We start from the raw sequence: 21,078 nt of genomic DNA on the forward strand, positions 1-21,078 counted from the left end.
TACCTTGTAATTATTCTCCTTGATTTTCCTTATAAATTGTAAATTCTAATATATATACATATATATATATATATATATATATATATATATATATATATATATATATATATATATATATATATATATATATATATATATACATATATATATATATATATATATATGTATATATATGCACACGTATATATAGTACATATGCAGGTACACTCACACACACACATATAAATACACACACACAGACAATCTCAGATATATTTATATGTATATGTGTGTGTGTTTGTGTGTGTGTGTGTGTGTGTGTGTGTGTGTGTGTGTGTGTGTGTGTGTGTGTGTGTGTGTGTGTGTGTGTGTGTGTCTGTGTGTAGATGTCCAAATTATTCAGTATTCAGCAAGAATTTTACAATACCTGGCGTATTGCATTATAATTTAAACATATACATTGTTGATATGCATAACCATATATATTTATACCTATTTACGTTTCTACATATGGTATATATACATACATTGACACACACGCATACACACACACACACACACGTGTTTATATATCTATATCTATATCTATCTATATCTATCTATATATATATATATATATATATATATTTATTAGTGTTCCGACTTTGCTTCGGAATTTTTGTCTGAAGAGGAAATCTTAGTAATCTCTAATTACAACGGAATCTTTTGATATTGGTACAGTGTTGCATAGTATTATTCCACTATATTGAAGCAGATAGTCGTGCAAAACATAGGCTTACAGGCAGACACATGCTCAGAAAGTAATACCTTCTCATTCACACATGGAAACACCACATTCACTGCATACATACACATGCGCCCACACTTACACGTATATACATTCGCAAATATATGTGTGTGCACGCTCGCGCATGTGTGTACATTAAGTATGTGTGTATGCATAAAGTAAATTAACGGCTATTGGAAATCCCACCTCTCTCTCTCACTCACTCTCTCTCTCTCTCTCTCTCTCTATATATATATATATATATATATATATATATATATATATATATACATTTATGTATGTATATATGTGTGTGTGCATGTGTGTATGTGTGTATGTGTGTACATGCGGTTACTGTGACTGTGAATATGTATGTAAATGTGTGCGTGCATATAAATGAGCTAGGGAGGCAGCTGGGGTGGGAGTGGGTCCTGCAATGATGTGTATGTGTGATCTTGCCTTTCAGTCTAATAACCACATCAGACAACATCAGGTTATCATTCATATGAAAATAAAGTACTAGAGTGAACAGATATTTAGTACACTTGTTTTATTAACACAATTTGAACAAGGATGGATTCGAGTTTTGGAAGAGCAACGAATTTATGTGAAATCCTGTTTTAAACTGGGTAAAATTTTATATCACTTACGTAATAAGGGACCTACAGAGATGACTGTCTTGATTGTTCACGCTGTTATGTGTTCTACCATTGACTCGAATTGAGAGGAACATCCGCCGAAGCCTATTTGTATTTATCTTTCAACAATAACCAGTAGTCACTACAACATAATCTCAAAGCTGTCTGCAGTTGCCCGTCTACTGTCTTCATCACCCGATCGATCTGACTAATGAGCAGGTACTTTATATGTATCTTATGCTCGAATCCTAGCGGAGTCAACTTTGTGTTTTTTAATCATGTAAAACATAAATCATAAGCAATGGATTTGTGCGACTGTAAGACTGTCAAACCGAAAGCCTTTCAGTATCTGTTCAGGCTTTCTGTATCCTAAGGTAAACTTTTCTCCTAAATGCGTAAAAAAAGAAGCACCGTCGTCAACATGAAGGTCTAGCGTGGTGTCAAACTTTCGTGGTGTCAAACTTTCGTGGTGTCAAACTTTCGTGGTGTTGTACGCCAACAACAAATGGTCGATGCTGGGTGAGAATGAGAGAGAATAAACTCCAGCTCGAGAGACATGAGTTCCAATGGCTGGTTGGCCGGTTGGCTGGCTGGCTGGCTGGCTGGCTGGCTGGCTAGATGGATGGACGGACGGATGGACGGACCAATGGATGAATGGCTGATTGAATGAGTGTCTCCCATTCATGTATGTAACAGGAGTCATGCTCTCCAGCTGGAGCCACGCTTCTCTCTATTCAATCCGGCATCAGTTATTCGCTGCTGGCATTACTCCTGAAGGATTTGCCGAACTTATACATTTGGCTGGATGGCTGGATGGATGGAGGGAGGGAGGGATCGGTGAATGGTCAGATGGATGAATGGATGAATAGAAATGTTTCGGTAACATCTTACAGTTTACACCTCTATACATTACTGACATGACTAATCTTAGTTTATGCATTCTTTCTATTTGTCTCTTACATATGTATGAGAAAGATATTTAGCATAACTTCCTACTCACACTTGTAACCTCTCTCCATACCTCTTTTATATTGTTAATTTAATCCACAATAATGCTAACTTATAATTATATTCTGGCTTATATTCGTTTAGCGTATTCTTTCTCACACACTTCATTTTAATATATCATATTTTTTCAGGTTGTTATTGATTGAATAACACCTTTGTTTCAAAAATCCAGCAAAATGTTCGCATTGTATACTTGATTGTAATTTAAACGCAAACGTATTGTATGACTCAAAAGGCAATATTCTTTTATATGTTTTGTGGGGATTCTTTTCATTTAAATACGAATATCGTAGAATTTGTTATTTTATGTGATTTTCTAAAATATTTTTGTGAAATTCAATAACCTAAAGTTGACAAATCTTTGTGCACGCATTTATCCCTAGAAGGATTTCATTTGGTGTTATACAAGTTGTTTGTTCAAAATACACGACCCGCGGTTGATTATTCTTTTCATTTGACAATGCATTTACATATATATACATACGTGCATGTATGTGTGTGTCTGTGTCTGTGTGTGTTTGCCTCTGTATGTGTCTGTGTTTCTGTGTGTATCTGTGTATGTGTATAGTTAAAATAACACGAGTAGAATTTCAGTAGAACACAACGTAAAGGCAAACAGTTGAAAACATGTGACTGAAATGCGTAGAAGTATAAAGCGGAGAAAAAACAAAGAAGTCTGCAACGATGTAATGAAGTTTGAAACGACAAAGGAAGAAAAAGTAGAAAATGTGACGTTTAGAGTGAAAATTTTATCACAAAAAAATGGGAAAAAGAGTAGCAAAACGTACTGAGAGGCAGGAGAAAGAGAATGCCTGTACATTTCGTGGTTCAATATAGAATGTTCCAAAGACAATGCTTACAACAACCACCATGTTTCTCCTCAGCGATTTAGACTTTTTGAAACAATTTCAGATGTGTTATCAGCTGAAAGCTCCACATAGCTTAGCAAGTTTATGGTGTCATCGGGAGAGAATGCGCACCGTCTCGGAACCTTCTTCTCGACGGCATTATTTTCGCCCCCCCCCCCCTCGTCACTGAGACGGGTCCCACTTGCTAGATCAACTAGATCACTCAATATTCTTCTAGCCATTGTTCATCATCTCTTTCTAACCGAATCCAGTGGCTTGTCTTCTCCACTGTAGTCGGGATATCACTCCTGATGGTATTTACTTTACCATGCGTTAGGCCTCGCTACAACAGTCGCCTCACATTGTGTCCAACGAATACTCTAGGTCCAACTTCATTCTCCGTCTTTACATCCCCCGAGGAGGTTTTTATAACGGTCGATCTTTCGAGCCCGAAGCCGTATCCATGTTATCTCCACGAGGAAATGTTAACACGACGAGATTTACTACTTACTTTCTTTCACACCATTTGATGATACCCGATTTCTTCGTAACTGGAATCGGAAAGAATCCGTGGCACCCTGGTAAATCTGCTGCCACCTCCCATTAGGCGATCCGCTCTTCATCGTATTAAGTGTACAAATCCTGTTCACAGATACAACACACACACATGCATGTAGGTATTTATGTATGCATCTATGTAGTTATACATTTATATCTAATAGAATGAATGAATGAATGATACGAGTTTAACTACGATTTCTTGTAATTTAAATGACTATTTATGTTTTCTCGTTGGATTGATTGTATAATCGAAAGTAGTGATAAAGCAATTCATAGAATATCAGGCGTTTACAGATTATTTTTGTCCGATGTATCTGATAGCTTACTGCATTGTTGTTCCGGATTGTCAAGAGATTTCATTCTGAGATCGCAGCCTGAATCTAAACCGGTTTGCATTATGGTATATTCATACAAAAAAAAAAATCTATCAAATATATTTGGCTTTTGTATTTGGTTTGCAAGATTTTCGAAATCGAAATACTAAAGCCATACAGGAAACATTTCAAACATGCATATTCAGTAGGATTTTTTAAATAAGCCAACAAGAAAGACCTTCCTGTTCTGTTAACATTCTAAATATCTTGAAAAGCAGGCATAGAGTGTATTCCTGGAAACAATGTATTTTTAAAAATATGAACTTTTCACAACTGATTCCTACAATAGACATTTTTTTCTTTTTATTAGCTTTCATATATATTTTTACACTTTTGGTCTCAAATAACAATATCAGATCTGTTGACATACAATGAGACAGCCATGCAACTATCTATCTATCTATCTAACTATCTATCTATCTATCTATCTGTCTATTTATCTATCTATCTATCTCTCTCTCTCTCTATATATATATATATATATAAATATATATATATATATATATATATATATATATATATATATATATATATATATATATACATACACACACACACACACACACACACAAATATATATATATATATATATATATATATATATATATATATAAAAATAGTGTACATTTAAACACACGAGAAACTACCTTTTACAGGTAATTTTACACGCTAGAAGAAGCAGTCAAAGGTAGTTTCTCTTGTGTTTAAATGTACACTATTTTATATTGAGAATATGTAGTCTATTGACTTTTTATTCATGCTAGGCCACTGCTAGTGAAATTTCTAAAAAATATTCGTTACTCTATATATTTTACGGATATATATATATATATATATATATATATATATATATATATATATATATATATATATATATATATATATATATATATATATATATATATATATATATATATATATATATATAGTTAAGTGAAGAAGAGAAAATGGAGGGTTGAAGGTTAATTATTCATTATTAACAAATTGGTAATCTTTATTTCTTACAGCTGGTATAGACTGATAGGTCGGCATGTAACATCTTAAGATATATCTTTTTTCTCTGATGAAACTATGCTCATTACATTTTAATGCAAATTCAATGCACAAAAATTGTAATTTACTTATTGTGTATTAATGGAAACGGCTGTGAGAAGTAAAGATTACCAATTTGTTAATAAATAATTATTAACTTTCAACTATCCATTTTTATTTATTTCGATTAACTGGAAATGAAAAATATGTTGAATATATACTAATTCCTTTGAGGGAACTTCATTCTCCAATGATACTAGGTATCGAACCAATTTAAATGTAACCACGCCTTGATGAGGTTAACATATCCTCTAGATAAATCCTTAATCCTAGATAAAGGATTTTGTCAATTTATTTAATTCCACAAGCGACGGTGACTAAAAGTGTACGTACGCCGCTATATGAATATATAAAAAAAACCCATCCGTGCAGCATTTCTTATATTCCTTCCCATGACTTTCATCTTCCATGTTCCTGCCCTAAGGCTTCACTTCCACTACCCACCCCGCTCAATTTAATTCATTCATAGTCGAAAGACATCTGTTGTTAATGTCCTGTTGTTTGTACTTGTAACTGTGTACCATTTCTCCGTTATTTTTTCGTCTTTCGTATACATTCGCTTGTTTTCTTCCAAGGAATCTAGTGTTCTTAGCTTAGATTTTCTTGGGGACGGCCAGATTAGAGCAGTCTCGAGAGTAACTGGCTGAAACTGAAAGGACGATCTGGTACTCGACTGAAGATTGAAAGCTTCGAATGATCCGTCCTTGTTTTTCCTGTCCATTTTTGTATCATCTAACTGTCCGAATGTTTTGTTGTTGCCAGTTACGTTCTTGTTTCATTTTTGTTTTGTTCATATATATATATATTACGGATTTCTAGTCTTTGGCAGTCCTCAAAAGCCATATTCGTGCAGCTCATCGATGATATTCTAGGGTATAAAAAAATAAGGCAATGGCTCTACTCGAAATCGAGTTGGCAACCATCATACGTGCATGTATAGCAAAATACTGTATGGGTAAAGAAATCCGTAATACTACTTCAGTATAGTTTAATCTTCTTTATCTCCAGAAACAGTACTATTTCTGGGGATTCAAAAGATGAAACTATTCTTATATAAAATTTTGGGACTGTGTGTTACTTTTTTATTTTCATCCTTATTAGTCTACTTTCAGTACTGAATTTTTTCTGTCTATCGTTGTCCGTTTGTATATTAAACAATTATTTCTATTTACATACACATATGTGTGTACATGGGAATGCCTGTGTATGCTCTCTTAGCTTAGCAAACTAGCGAGAAGCTAAATAACGAACGATAAACAGTACTGTATTGATCTAATCGATTAAAACCTTTGATGGATGTTACGCAGGATGGATGTATACAATCTACAACATGAAGAATAAATAAGTGAAAGAATAGAAATGAGGATTAGAAGAATATAACGGCACAATACAATACTTAATTTTTTCTTTCTCTTTATTAGAATCTACAAGCTGAAATTCTTTATCGTTCTAAAAAGTTTTTAAGGTGAAGAAACCCGACAAAAATACGGTCAAATACTTATTGACTTCTGTGTAATACACGCTCGCGCATGCGCACACACGCACATCCACGAGTGCTCGCGTTCGCACACACACACGCACGCACGCACGCACGCACGCACGCACGCACTAGCGCGTGTATGCGTATATATAAGCATTTTTACTTGCGCATGTCTATTCCATCAATAAAATTAGAACGGCTTCAAAATTATTGATTTAAAAAAAAATACGAAACAAATAAAGAACACTGAAGAAAACCGTTTAAGAAATCCGATTCCTTGATCTAATTGAATAGGTGAGTTCATGAAATTCTATTTTTAAATTTGAAATGTTTTATTGTGCTTCTATTTTCGTTTTCCTTCCCTTTACCTCATTTTGGGGTTTTTCAATACTTTGTGGACTAAGGCATTATTTATATTTCATTTCTAGTTTTCATACACATACACATAGTTATATATCTATACATATGTATGTATACATTTATGTATGTATATATAAGTACATTTATGTATATAAAGATACACACATACATTTCCATATGCATGCTTATTGCACCATTAAAATGTCATTTCAATCCGTTCCTTTTTTTTTTCTTTACAATCGGTAACTCTAGTAAATTTTATTTACTAGAGTAAGTTTTGTAACTGTTGAAAACCTCAAGAATTCGCTTTCCCTCCTCTTCCTGAGTACTATCGCTTGTCAGTCTGCAAACAGAAGCTAACAAAAAGGAACTAAACAATTCAATAACCACGAAAGGAGAGTCTGTGTTAACCAAATGAATGAAGTTTTACAGAAAGAGGAACCCTTTTAAGGTTGTGTACCAGACTACCTCGACCTTATGAATAAAATTTCACTTCAAGTTGCTGAAATCGATAGTCAAGCACATAACAGAGAGTTTTTAATCGAAACTGAGATGTTTAGTAAGGATTATTTTAATTTCATGCAGTATATTTCGTCCGCAAAAGAATCATCTTCGCTCTTCGTAGATAATCCTTATTAATACCTGAGGAAGAAATCAGACGATACATTAGTTAACAATTATTTAATCACACGCTCATACATACATACTTACAAACACACACACACATACATACAAACATACATATATACATATACACATACATACATACATGCATGCATGCATACATACATACATACAGACACCAGATAGGCCTGTGCACTTGTCGAGTAGTATCTAAACGACCGCAAAGGACTCACAGAAGGCTTCCACAACGATGGGAAGTTTAGTTACTTAAGAAATTTGGAACAAGACGAAAAAGACTGACACCATCAAGAAAGAATTGGAAGCGCATTGTGACCAGTGGTGTATAAAAGTATCTTATTGTCGGGTTGACATAGTGGCTCAATGGTACATGCATACATGCATACATACATACATTTATACATATATACATGCATTCTTTTATTCTTCTATTTGTTTCAGTCATTTTGACTGCGACCATGCTGGAGCACCTAGGGTCGAGCAAATCGACCCCAGGACTTATTCTTTGTAAGCCTAGTACTTATTCTAGCGGTTCTTTTGCCGAACCGTTAAGTTACAAGGACGTAAACACACCAACATCGCTTGTCAAGCGATGGTGGGGGGGACAAACACATAAACAAACACGCACACACACACACACACACACACACACACACACACACACAAAACACACACATATATACTACAGGCTTCTTTTAGTTTCCGTCTACTCAGAAGGCTTTGGTCAGCTCGCGGCTATAGTAGAAGACACTTACCTAAGATACCACACACAACAACTCCTGCGCCTATAGATATATATGCATACATATATACATACATGCATATATGCATGTATGTATATATGCATGCATATATACATACATGCATATATGCATGCATGCATATCTAAATCCAAGAACATTTAATGAGAAATGAATTCTTACGTCACGCGTAGCAGTTCAAGAAAAATGGTAAGAATTAAAACGTATATGACTGAAAAAAGTTATTGTTGGCGCATGATATTTTGATTAATAAGATTAACAAATTATAATGGTAATCATAAGAGAAGCATTAATTATTAAGTTTTATTCTGAAAGATCTTGACTTATGCTTCAAATTTAGAGATAATGGTGTAGATCTCAAAAATGTTTCACCATTCCACATATAGAATCAGTTGAACTTTACGAGAGAAATATCACTGTACAGTATGTGTACAAATGTTTGTTTAACAAAATATCTCCTTTGAGATATTTGAGGACTGTTAGCTCACTCTAGATTGGTTACGGATAATTCCTCTCTACTTTCTGAAATATAACGCAGCCATAATGCTCTACTAATATACCATGTGATAATGCTCCTGTTCATTGTGCAATATAATAACGTGATAATGTGATAATGTCCAAATTCATACTACAACAATAATAAAACGACAATGTTCATATTCTTTTCTACTCTAGGAACAAGGCCCGAAATTGGGGGGGGGATCCAGTCGATTAGTTCGACCCCAATACGCAACTGGTGCTTAATTTATCGACCTCGAAAGTACGAAAGGCAAAGTCGGCCTCGGTGGAATTTGAACTCAGAACGTAAAGACAGACGAAATACTGCTAAGCATTTCGCCCGCCGTGCTAACGATTCTGCCAGCTCGTTGCCCTGTTCTACAACAATATTGAAATGATAATGTTCATGTTGTATATCAATCTGATAGTGTTCATGTTGATCCTACATTATACCAAAGAGATAATGTCCTTGTTTATTATTTTATTCTGTTATTCTATCATAGCAATGTAATGGTGTTTATGTTCAGACCACAGTATTAATAAATGATAATGTTCGTACACCAATGCGGAATACTCCAACAAAAAAAATGTAACATCTTATTGAAGAATACGATAATGTTCGTGGTTTTTCTACAATATGACAGTATGATAAAGTTTATGTTTTATCGTTATTTTACAATACTGTGATATAATAATGTTTCAGTTATTTTTGATAAAGTAATCAAAATATTTTTCCATGATCGAATTCAAACGTCGCCTTGACCTTCAGTCTTTGGGTCATTATAAAATATTTTCGGTTATTCATGTAGGTAATTCTGTATTGAAGACTATTTTTTGAAGGAAATAGTCTTCACTTTTTCTCAGTAGTTCAAGAAAAGTTGGATGGATTAAAACCTGTATTACAGAAAAATCTTGTTAGCAATATGACAGTTTGATAAATAGGATTAACAAATTATAAAGATAATCAATTAATAAAGCTTGGCTCTGAATAAACATAAATTTTGTTTTTAATATGAATATAAAACATTAACTTGGAGAGTTGAGCGTATTTGTATGTTGATGTTGCTTCCAATGACGTGTGTGTGTATGGAGTGTTTTTGTGTGGATGCGTGTGTGTGTGGTGGAATGTGTATACATACATACACACACATATATGCATGTATATGTATATATCTGATTAAATATACATATGTGTGTGTGTGTGTGTGTGTGTGTGTGTGTGTGCGTGTGTGCATAGCGTGTGTGCATAGCGTGTGTGTGTGTGTGTGTATGTGTGTGTAATCACTAGCATAAATGAAGTTAAAATGCTTCAAGCCTGTAATGGAATTATACAGCTGTCACAGCACAGCGTCTCTGGTGATTATTTCGTTCAGCCATTTCATACACTAGGTGTCCACAATACAGTATATAGAGATTAATATATCGTCAAAGTCGTCTTACTCATGAATGACATCCACTACTTTAATATACTTATCAATAGCGTTGGCTGAAAGCGAGAGAATGTTGTCTTTTTTTTTGCCGTTTTCAGGTGTAATCGATTAAATTGAGCCAGAAGAAGAAAATTTTTAAAAATAGAAGAAGAAAAAGGACAAGGTGGACTTTGACAAGATTAGAACGTAGAAAGTATAAAACCGAAAAATAAATATGGGAAAATAATTTTTCTGATGCTCTAACGATTTTCCCATTTCACCAAAATCGGATCGTTAAAATTTTTAATGAAGCGCTACTCAAGACTAAGTTTTCTCTTTAGCTAACTCTTTGCACACGTTTCAAACAATGTGAACGAAATTACTGAGTAACGTTGACCATCTTAGCGAAAGAGGAAGGTTGGATGACTAAAATCGGGGTTTATAGAAATTATTGAACTGCTAATGGAAAGCATGTTGTTGACATGGCTTCCCAGGTTAGTGCGAAAGCTCTGCTGCGTAAGTGTTCTTAAATATATTATTTTTCTTTAATACATATCTTGCATTTGTTTATTTATTTCTTCATGTCAGTATGGTTGCAAGATTTTAATATAAATTAGAATATTTTCGTACATACTTGGAGCAACTGCATTTTATATATAAACACTGTTTCTTTTCACTAATCTCAAAACTGAAATGTACTAATGAGACGTATTCGTTGACCAAATAGACTGAGCCAAACAAAGCTATATTCCTTCACCGGAGGTGCACCAAAGAACGTAGTTTTTTTCTTGTAGGAGGAGCATCAAAGTTTATAAACACAATACAAATTCACTTTAGTATATGTGATGGAAGGAAGATATTGAAAGGATCTCTATTTCCCAACGCTTGCTTTCTCCACACGTAGAAAATCAATCGTACATGGTATCATTACTTAGCTAAAGTATATATTTATGAGAAGATGATAAAGACGCTAAATTGAAAAAGCTCAAGTGTTTGATTGAACTGGTTCTTTTATGAATCTGGATATCTTTTTACTTAATAAATCTTTCCTAAACAAGTTTAAATGTTTTAAATACTTTAGTTGGAAATAAAATATCTTTTTTCATTATGGAGCACCTAAAAATTCATGTTTTTTTAACTTTTCTGATTTTTCTCTTGATCTATAAATAATATCAAATGAAAATATTGATCACAGGTTAAGGACGCGGACGCAAAGTCTAGTTACAGATGGAGGCAGGATGTTCACAAATGTATAAGCATATAGAAAGATAGGTACCGATTGCCTCATCACATATATTGTACTGGGTTACACCTCATATCTATAATACGTGCTAAGGAATTGTAATTACTGGACTCTGACTGAGCCCATCATTCCTTTGTTCTCTCTGACCAAGAGAAGGATCTAAAAGCATAGAGGTCTACAGACCAGATGATGGACAGATTGCAACGTGTCCCCAATGTTACGCTGCGCATTATACAGTTAAGCCTTGCACCTGAACGTGTCATAGGTCTACTCGATCAGATATGACCGAGATTGAGACAGTAAGAATAACAACAAAGAGCGATTTATTTTGTTCAGTTAGCTGACACTGTTCCATAACGTGCTTGTGCAGAAGCGGTCGTATCTTCTGACAAAAAGTTCAATTTTCCTTGTTTTTAATTTGAATACAAATGGTAAATGGTAAATGGTAAATACAAATGGTAAATGCCGCTAAGAAGCAGATAATGAAGGAAATCTATGTACCAGTTTCTCTTCAGATTCCCTGATAATGTTGTGGAGGAGAGAAAAATCACGAAGCTGAATTATTGTTATTATAAAGTATACAGCTTTCTTTCTTTGGAATGAAGAATATACATTCTGCTGAATCGATGTTAATCTACTTGTCGCATTTATTTTATCAGGTTCTTTTCCAAATGAGATGTGAACTCACAATGAAGAGATATAAACTTAAATACGGTCAGGTCAGGTCAGGTCATTAGCCAAATACACTGCCATCTTCACCAGCGAACTGCCTTGAGATAAACAGGTCAGTATTAAGGTATCGACCATTTAACAATCAATCGTCCTTTTCTCTCTATTGAACAGAGCAAAGCGCGAGGGAAAAAGTTATCAGCATTACACACACACACACACACACACACACACACACATATGTATACATATATATATATATATATATATATATATATATATATATATATATATATATATATATATATATATATATATATCATATGTATACATACAAACATATATACATACATACATATAATTGTGTGTGTGTGTTTGTATGTAGGTATGCATGTGTGTATTATTCCAACATATTTCATTAAGTTGCTGAGGGGTCAAGAGAAAAGACGCAAAAGAACTTGATACATTCTTATGTCTCACCAAATCAGGGTTAATATAATTCCTGCAACTGGAAGCATCGCATTGAAAGGATGCAAAGCGTACATCTTGCAATGTAATTTACATTACTATCATTCTCTAGTTCTGATCCTTGACCAAAATGTGTTAAACTGTCATTCGTTAATAACAATTTACAGGGTTATATAATGTCTTTTGCTAAAATCATCATCTATGAGATCAAAAAAGCAAAAAAGAGAAAAAAAAAAGATGACGACAAAAAGTAAAGCTTTTAGATCTTTCTATTGAATTTATTTAATTTGTATATTTTAGTGTTTTGTGAAAAAGCATGGTCTGGTGATTTGAGTGTTTTACTCATAATCACAAGATCATCGTTTCGATTTCCAGATCGGCGGTGCGTTGTCTTCTTGAGCAAAACGCTTTATTTCACATTGATCCAGTTCACTCACTTGCGAATGTGTAACCTTGTAATAGACTGGCGTTCCGCACGGGGAGAAGGGTTGAGCTGCTTCCTCCACCTCAATCATGGAGGCGGGGGTCACCTAATTCGAAAGCTATAACAATGCAAGGAAGCGCATTGTGACCAGCAGGGGGTAACAACATCCGATAGTCTGGTCGTTAGTGGGACAGTGATATTCTTTCTTTCCTGTCTATTTTATGCAGACCTAACTAAATTCTGCATGTTATTTTATCCTTCTTTTTATTCGTTCTACCATAGAGTGTCCTTGTCTATTTCAATAAACTTCTCTTACATTAGCAGAGTGTTATATTTATACTATCTATTATTTGCAGTGGGATTAGTTCAGTCAATTCTCTCTAGTACTTGACTACTCTTATTAGGGATCGACTGCAGAGCATAGAAAGACATATCTAAATGCTTCAGTATCGTATCTAGCATCTTCAGCTACTTTGATAATGAGCGTAGATATTTGTTCCAAAATTTTCACTTTGACTCAATCTCACACATGATTACTATCCATCTTAACACTTCTCTTTTCAAACGTTTTCTCCTCTTGGCATATTTATACAAACGTTATATAAGAAATCTCTAATTTTGAAATTTCATATTATTCTAAAAAAAATCAGAGGCACTATACAAAGCACCACCTATTTAAGAAGCTTACTATCTCAGAAGCGGCGTCGTGCTTCCATACATTCGCAGTGTAATTTCTATTGTTAGAATTTCCTTGGATAGGTTTTCAGTATTCTGTTGATTAAGTCACCAATAATCCTTCTTTGAAGTTACTTTTATAAAGCATATCATTGTTTTCTTTGGTTTTCTTTTCTTCCTTCGGCAAAAATAAACCTCTGGAACAATTCCCAGATGAAGTCAATTTCTGTCACTTGCATTGCCAACATTATATTTCTCTTCCTGTAAAATGCAGAAATCTATGTGCCGTAGTTCAAAGAGATCAGATAGTTTAGAACTGAGAACGTAACCAAACCTTAATGTTTGGTTGAAAAGCTTTCACTTCATGCAAGTTATGAATACACAGAAAGAAATATATTTTACCGAGATTCAAATGACGCGGAAATCACTTTTTCTTTATCTATCCGGAATCGATCAAATAAAACCAGAATTAAATGCTGCTGTTGATAGAATCAATTTTTATCCCTCCATCATATTTTGTAGTCTTTGATCTATCATACAAATCAATATTAAAATAATGTTTGGATAAAATGGACTCTTTCGTTCTTGAATAATGACTACTTAGATGTTTCACAAGTACATTATTTAAACAATATAATTAAAAATGAAATTATAATTAAACATCAAATAATTTATTTGCTTTTAAATGTCTCAGAAATTCGATGTGTATATATAGCAACGAAAAATCGATGCAAACTTGCTGGTGTTGTTATATATTTAAAGTATACATGTATCTATTTAAATTTTATATCTATGTATAAATTGACAGAATGAGATAAAAAAAACTAAGGCAGAAAATAGATTTCGTAACATTTATCAGGAAAATGTCTTACAGCTGTTTCCGGGATATTTTATATATCCCTTCATCAGAGACGGTGAGAGAAAATATTTGAGTATTAATTATTGAAGAGAAGATATGAGATACAGAGGGAAGTAAGAGAATGAATATAGAAGTGAGATACATAAGGATATTGTATTGGCAGTTCCATTATTCAAGTAGAATGGTGTGTATAAATGGTGGAAAAGGTTTTTGGTGAAGAAATTTTCTTGTACATGGTGTGTAATTTTCACACACCAAGTACAAAAAAATTTCTTCACCATTTATATACGTCATTCTACATGAATAATGGAACTTCAAATATAATATCCTTATGTATCTCGCTTCTATATTCATTCTCTTACTTCCCTCTGTATCTCATATTTTCTCTTCAATAATTAGTACTTAAATATTTTCTCGCACCGTCTCTGATGAAGGGATATATAAAATATCCCGGAAACTGCTGTAAGACCTTTTCCTGATAAATGTTATGAAATCTATTCACTGCCTTGGTTTGTTTTTTTTTTCATCTCATTCTGTCAATTTATATATATATGCATGCTAACACATGACCCACGTTGGACTCCTCACTCATATCATTATCGAACCTGGAGCTTAACCATGGTCTATTATCCATAGCACTTACTTTGCGTTTACCCGATACTTTATGGGTCTTCCTGAAATTTAATAGATGCAAACTGTGTAGGCGTCTATCATATATGTATAGTGTTACGCGTGCGCGCGCGTTTATGCTTACATATTTAAACTGATATCGATTTGTATACACTTATATCAAAGACTATTAAGCGATTAGATAATTATGGAACAATATACCAACTACTGGACTGAAATTAATTACTATGAATAAAACTAACACATTACCAACGTTGTTCTCTTCCATAAAGAAACAGACATCTTTATCTATGCAATACATCCAATGATAAGATAATAGAATTGTAGAATAATAGAGCAGCAATGAATATATGTCTAAGGTAATATGATACTGAGATGCCGCTTAAGACATTATCAATTTATATCCATTCCTTTGGTATTTCGCTGTGTCCATCTTAATTCAATCAAAACGATTTACTGTAAAATACATACTGTTAGCAGTGGAATCACTGCCAAATTGATGCGTTTACTTGCCAAAAGTACTACCTCGTGGAGGTCGCAACTGGGAACCTACGATTTCGGAATCAAGCCGACTAAATACACAGCCATGCCTATCTCTAATTTCAGGTCAACGTTTATTTTGCTTAGAGTTTCAAATAAGATATTTTTAACAGTCGATAACATGCATATTTATTCTCAAAACGTTCTGAATGATTCGAACGCAAGTATGCTAATCGTTGTTGATCTCGTCACAGGAGAACAACTTCTCGTTTAAGATGCAAGTCATCATTTCGATTTCGGTTGTTCAACGCGCAAATAATGATTTATTATCGGCTGGTAGATATCAGCACGGATCGGCGAACAGTTTGCTGAAATTATAAACAAGTCCATCGGTTCTTGTCAGATTCGTTAGTCCGGCTGATGAGGAACAGCATGTCGAAACACCGGTGTCTCATAATCCATTGCACTATGTTTTAAACACAGTCATTTTAAAGAAAGTAGCTGTTCTGTTGTGACTAACACAACAGCAACTTGCATATTTGCGTTCAAAACTGCCAGCAGCTATTAAGCATAAATGTACAAGAAATCTTTTCGGTTCTCGCTGTTTACTGAGCCAATAATGATTCTTTTTTTTTTCTAACATTTATATGGCGGCGACCTGCATTATTCGTTGCTACACCGGAAGAAATACTTAGCGGCATTTCTTCCGGCTCTTTAGTTTCTGAATTCAAATGTCACTGAGTCGACTTCACCTTTATCCTTTCGGAATCGATGAGCACAGGTTCGACGTAGTCGACAACACCTGACCCCCAAAATTTCAGGCCTTGTCCCCAGAATAGAAAGGATTACTTTTAACATTTGCATGGTAGCAACCGACGGATTTATTACCGCCCCGAGCGACATACTTAACAAAATTCCTTCACGTTCCTTGCATACTGAGTTCAAATGCCGCCGGGGTCGACTATGCCGTTAATCCTTTCGGGGATGATAAGATAGGCACCAGTTTAGTACTGGAGTAGGTATAATCCACTTTTCACCTCCACTAAAATTGCTGGCCTTGAGCCATAATTTGAAACTTAATTTTGGCATTTATTTATTACGTCGACGGAGGAAGAATAAAAGCAGCCATGATCCTTTTAGGAGCTTCATAGACTGATGGTGGTAAAGGAGGGGGTATGCCCCCCTGTGATTGAAACAGCGTAAACTTTGCAGCAAGTTACACAAGGCCTAGTTAGAGAGGGTTATACGCAGAAGACGACGGATTTAGTTCATCAGACTGGGAGTTTCTCGGGCGATATACTTATAAGACAATACGAGTGAAAGAGAAAGCATAAATAAGAAACTTATTAAAGTGAGTCAAGCTAAATCATGTGTCAACAAAAGCATTAGTGTTGTCATTGAACATGTCTTCTTGGATAGATTAAAATGTCAAAACTTTCCTTTAGTAAGTAGGTTTCATATAGTCAGACCATTAATACTCCTGTCTTCTCTCTGTAATCTTCATGTGTATATATGTACCACTTTCTTTGTGCGTGTGTGTATACATATACACACACATATACACATACATATGTTTCTGTGTATATATATTAATATACCTCTTTCTCACTACACACACACATATATACATATACATATATGTATACACACACACACATATATTTATTTATCTAAAATCCTTTTCTCACATTGTCACACATAGCTTTTACCACATACATAAACTCAAAGAGTGCTTTTACATATTTTTTTTTTACATATGAACACCAATTTCCTTAATCTCGCAAACGTCCATTTACTTTCAGTTACACACACACATACACGCACACATACGCACACACAGATACATACACACACACACACAGAGACATACACTCATAAGAGCATGCTCGCAAGCATACTCTCAAACATAAATAGACATTCATATACACACGCACCTACGTACTTACACATCCGCACCCATGTTTACATTTTGCTCGCGAAATTATCACATACGATCTCGTACGTGCTATCACCCCAGTGTATATTCTCTATCTGGTCGGTAGATCTGTACCATGCGTAAAAAACAGAAGGCATTCTCGTTGCACAACAATAACAACCACAACATCTACACAAATATATGCACCTTCATTCAAAGAAATGGGTTTTCTTTCTGTGTTTTGTTTTGTTTTTTTTTTGCTGATAATATATTGTGCTTATAAGTGTCTTTGGCAAAATCTTTCTTTCGGATGACAAACAGACTTTCTGCTGTAGATCTTACACGGACATAGTGACGCGCAGATTAAGATTCGGTACTATATGGTTCTGGGTTTGATCCACAGTATCGAGTTCGATCCGCCTCATGAGCAGTTTTCTTCCTGACCTTACAACTTGCGCACGAAAGAAAAAAATGTGTGCGTACATGTTTGTCAAGACGAAATCAAATAATTTTAATTGAAGAAATTTGTGTGATGGTCACTAGCATGGATGTGCACATACTTTGTAATGAAGTACAAAGTTTGCAAACAAGCAAATTTATGCGAACATTAAAAAAAAGCAAAACAAACAAAATGGTGGTTCTATTGTCATGGGTGAAATTTGGTAGGCGGAAATGGGAAAAATAAACCAATAGGAATATTGATCTAGTTCTTAATTACTACACTTAATCCTTTGACTAGTCTAAAACCATCGCCTTGTCCCGAAGTGCCTTTAGAGGAGTATTACAACATAAGCTTTGTTTTTTCTTGTATCATCTCTTTTTGTCTTATATGTGTGTGTGTGTGTGTGTGTGTGTGTGTGTGTGTGTGTGTGTGTGTGTGTGTGTGTGTGTGTGTGTGTAAATTAATATAATATTGCCAGGCGCAATATAATACCCTAAAAGAAACTTTTAATCGTCACTAAGTGTGACTTAAGATGCCGGAGCACCTACATTGTTAGACATACACTTAATGCTGCAGAAAGTATGTACATTGTTATCACATTGCGCATGGCTCTTTATATCAACTTTTAGTATACGCATTAGCATTTCGCTAAATCATCCATAAATTTCTGCGGTAAAAATATATATGCTAGCAAAGGGAACTAACCGATCAAACGCCGTTCAAGCAGTCATCACTGACGATGTTTACAGTCATATACGAAACTAGATCTAATCTGAGTGACACTTGAAGAGTCCGTAGGGTGTTTACCTCCCTTGTTAGCATATGTGTATATTCTATGCGTTCTTCTTACAGCATTAAGAGTATTTTAACTCTTATATCTAGTAATGTAGGTGATCCGGCATCCTAAGTCACACTTAGTGACGATCGTACATACATATATATATATATATATATATGGGAGAATATACAAAAAATAACAACAGACGAGGACAGGTGGTGTAAATAACAAAAGTATGTATTAGTATGACGCTCGGGAATACGGAAAGTCTTTGACGTTTCGAGCTACGCTCTTCAACAGAAAGAATACGGAGACAAGGAGAAAAACACGGAGAAAAAAAATTGAATAGTGTTCAGTCAACGGTCAATCATATATATAAATTCAATAATAGGACGAATTCTTTTACAAGAATTTATCAAATAGCTAGCGTGAATATGGATATATATATGGATATATGGATATATATATATATATATGTGTATATATATATATATATATATATATATATATATATATATATATATATATATGTATGTATGTATATATATATATGTATGTATATATATCTATATATATATATATATATATATATATATATATATATATATATATATATATATATATATATATATATATATATATATATATATATATATATGTATGTATGTATGTATGTATGTATGTATGTATGTCGTTATTCAGTTCTGTTTCAAGATTTCTTGCCAATAGAGAAAGAACCGGTTTCTAACCCAGATCCAAGCCTCCCTCATTAGAATTTCAATATGAACCACAGGATATTTTTGTATGCATGCATGCATGTATGTATGTATGTATGTATGTAGAATCATCCTCTGACTCATAGTTTCTTCCGCTATCGATAATTAATTTCTCTTACATATGGAATTGTTACACTCGTACTATTTCACTGTATGACAAAACCTTGCAGGATAGCACTTCGAAGTTACAGTCAACAAATGTTTTCTATATTGATACAGTGTCTATATTGATGTGGCAGGCAGAATCATATGTTTATTCGGCTGGTACCGAATTGGCTGAATATCAACAAAGCTTGAAAGATGAGAAGGGAGAGAAGATAACAGCGTCTTACTTCTGACTCCATGGAGATAGAATTTTATGATATCTAAATACATTTGTTTACATTATATTTCGTCTGTCATTCGGACTAAGTTTACCTTTTGATTAATATTTGTAGCGTCATGAAATTTGAGAATAATATTTATATATATATATATATATATATATATATATATATAACATGTCAGATTTCCATTATTTCCTACACCCCATCTCCCTTCTCCAACCACTAACTTTTCCTTTTCGTTATCATCATCATCATTATTATTATTATTTATTATTATTATTATTATTAGTAGTAGTAGTAGTAGTATTAGTATTAGTATTATTATTATTATTATTATTCCTTCGTAACGCAGTGTAAGTAAAAAATGCACCGGAGTCTTTAGTCGTCTGTCAAGTCACAACAAGGACCTCAGACGGATAATACTTTCCTTAAGATGTGCACTGTGCCCAGTAAGGCTGCTTTTTGCAAGACATCAATCTTGCATGGGATTTCCAGTTGCCTTAAGAAGTCTTGAAGTGTAAAATGTTGTTTGAACTAAGGCGACACACGGACTGAGAAGTGCGTTGCCGATGTGAATTTTCTTTGTTTTCTTTTTTCGTTTTTTCCTCTTTTTATTCTTATTATTCTTTTTCTCCCGTTTTCTTTTTTTTTTTCGTTTTTCCCTCTTTTTCTTGACTTTGTAAATGAACAATTGGATGTGTTTATTTTAATGGCCTACCAATGTATTCAGTGATTTCCTTTGCCCTAGCTGTCGGGAAGACACTCAGCAAGATATGGAAACAAAATTGAAAGAATAATAATAATAATAATAATAATAATAATAATGATAATATCAAAAAGTTATTACAAGCTAATTTACTTAGTATGGCTGTTTGTCTTGAGATTTCGTGACAAGTCTCCTCACATCTCTATAAACTTGTATTTTTTTTTTTAGGATTCTGGCAGAATAGAGGATAACATTTTTCTACCGGATTGAA

The sequence above is a fragment of the Octopus bimaculoides genome, chromosome 11, assembly GCF_046866305.1.
Source record: "Octopus bimaculoides isolate indiv1 chromosome 11, ASM4686630v1, whole genome shotgun sequence".
In the NCBI taxonomy this organism is placed as follows: Eukaryota; Metazoa; Mollusca; class Cephalopoda; order Octopoda; family Octopodidae; genus Octopus; species Octopus bimaculoides.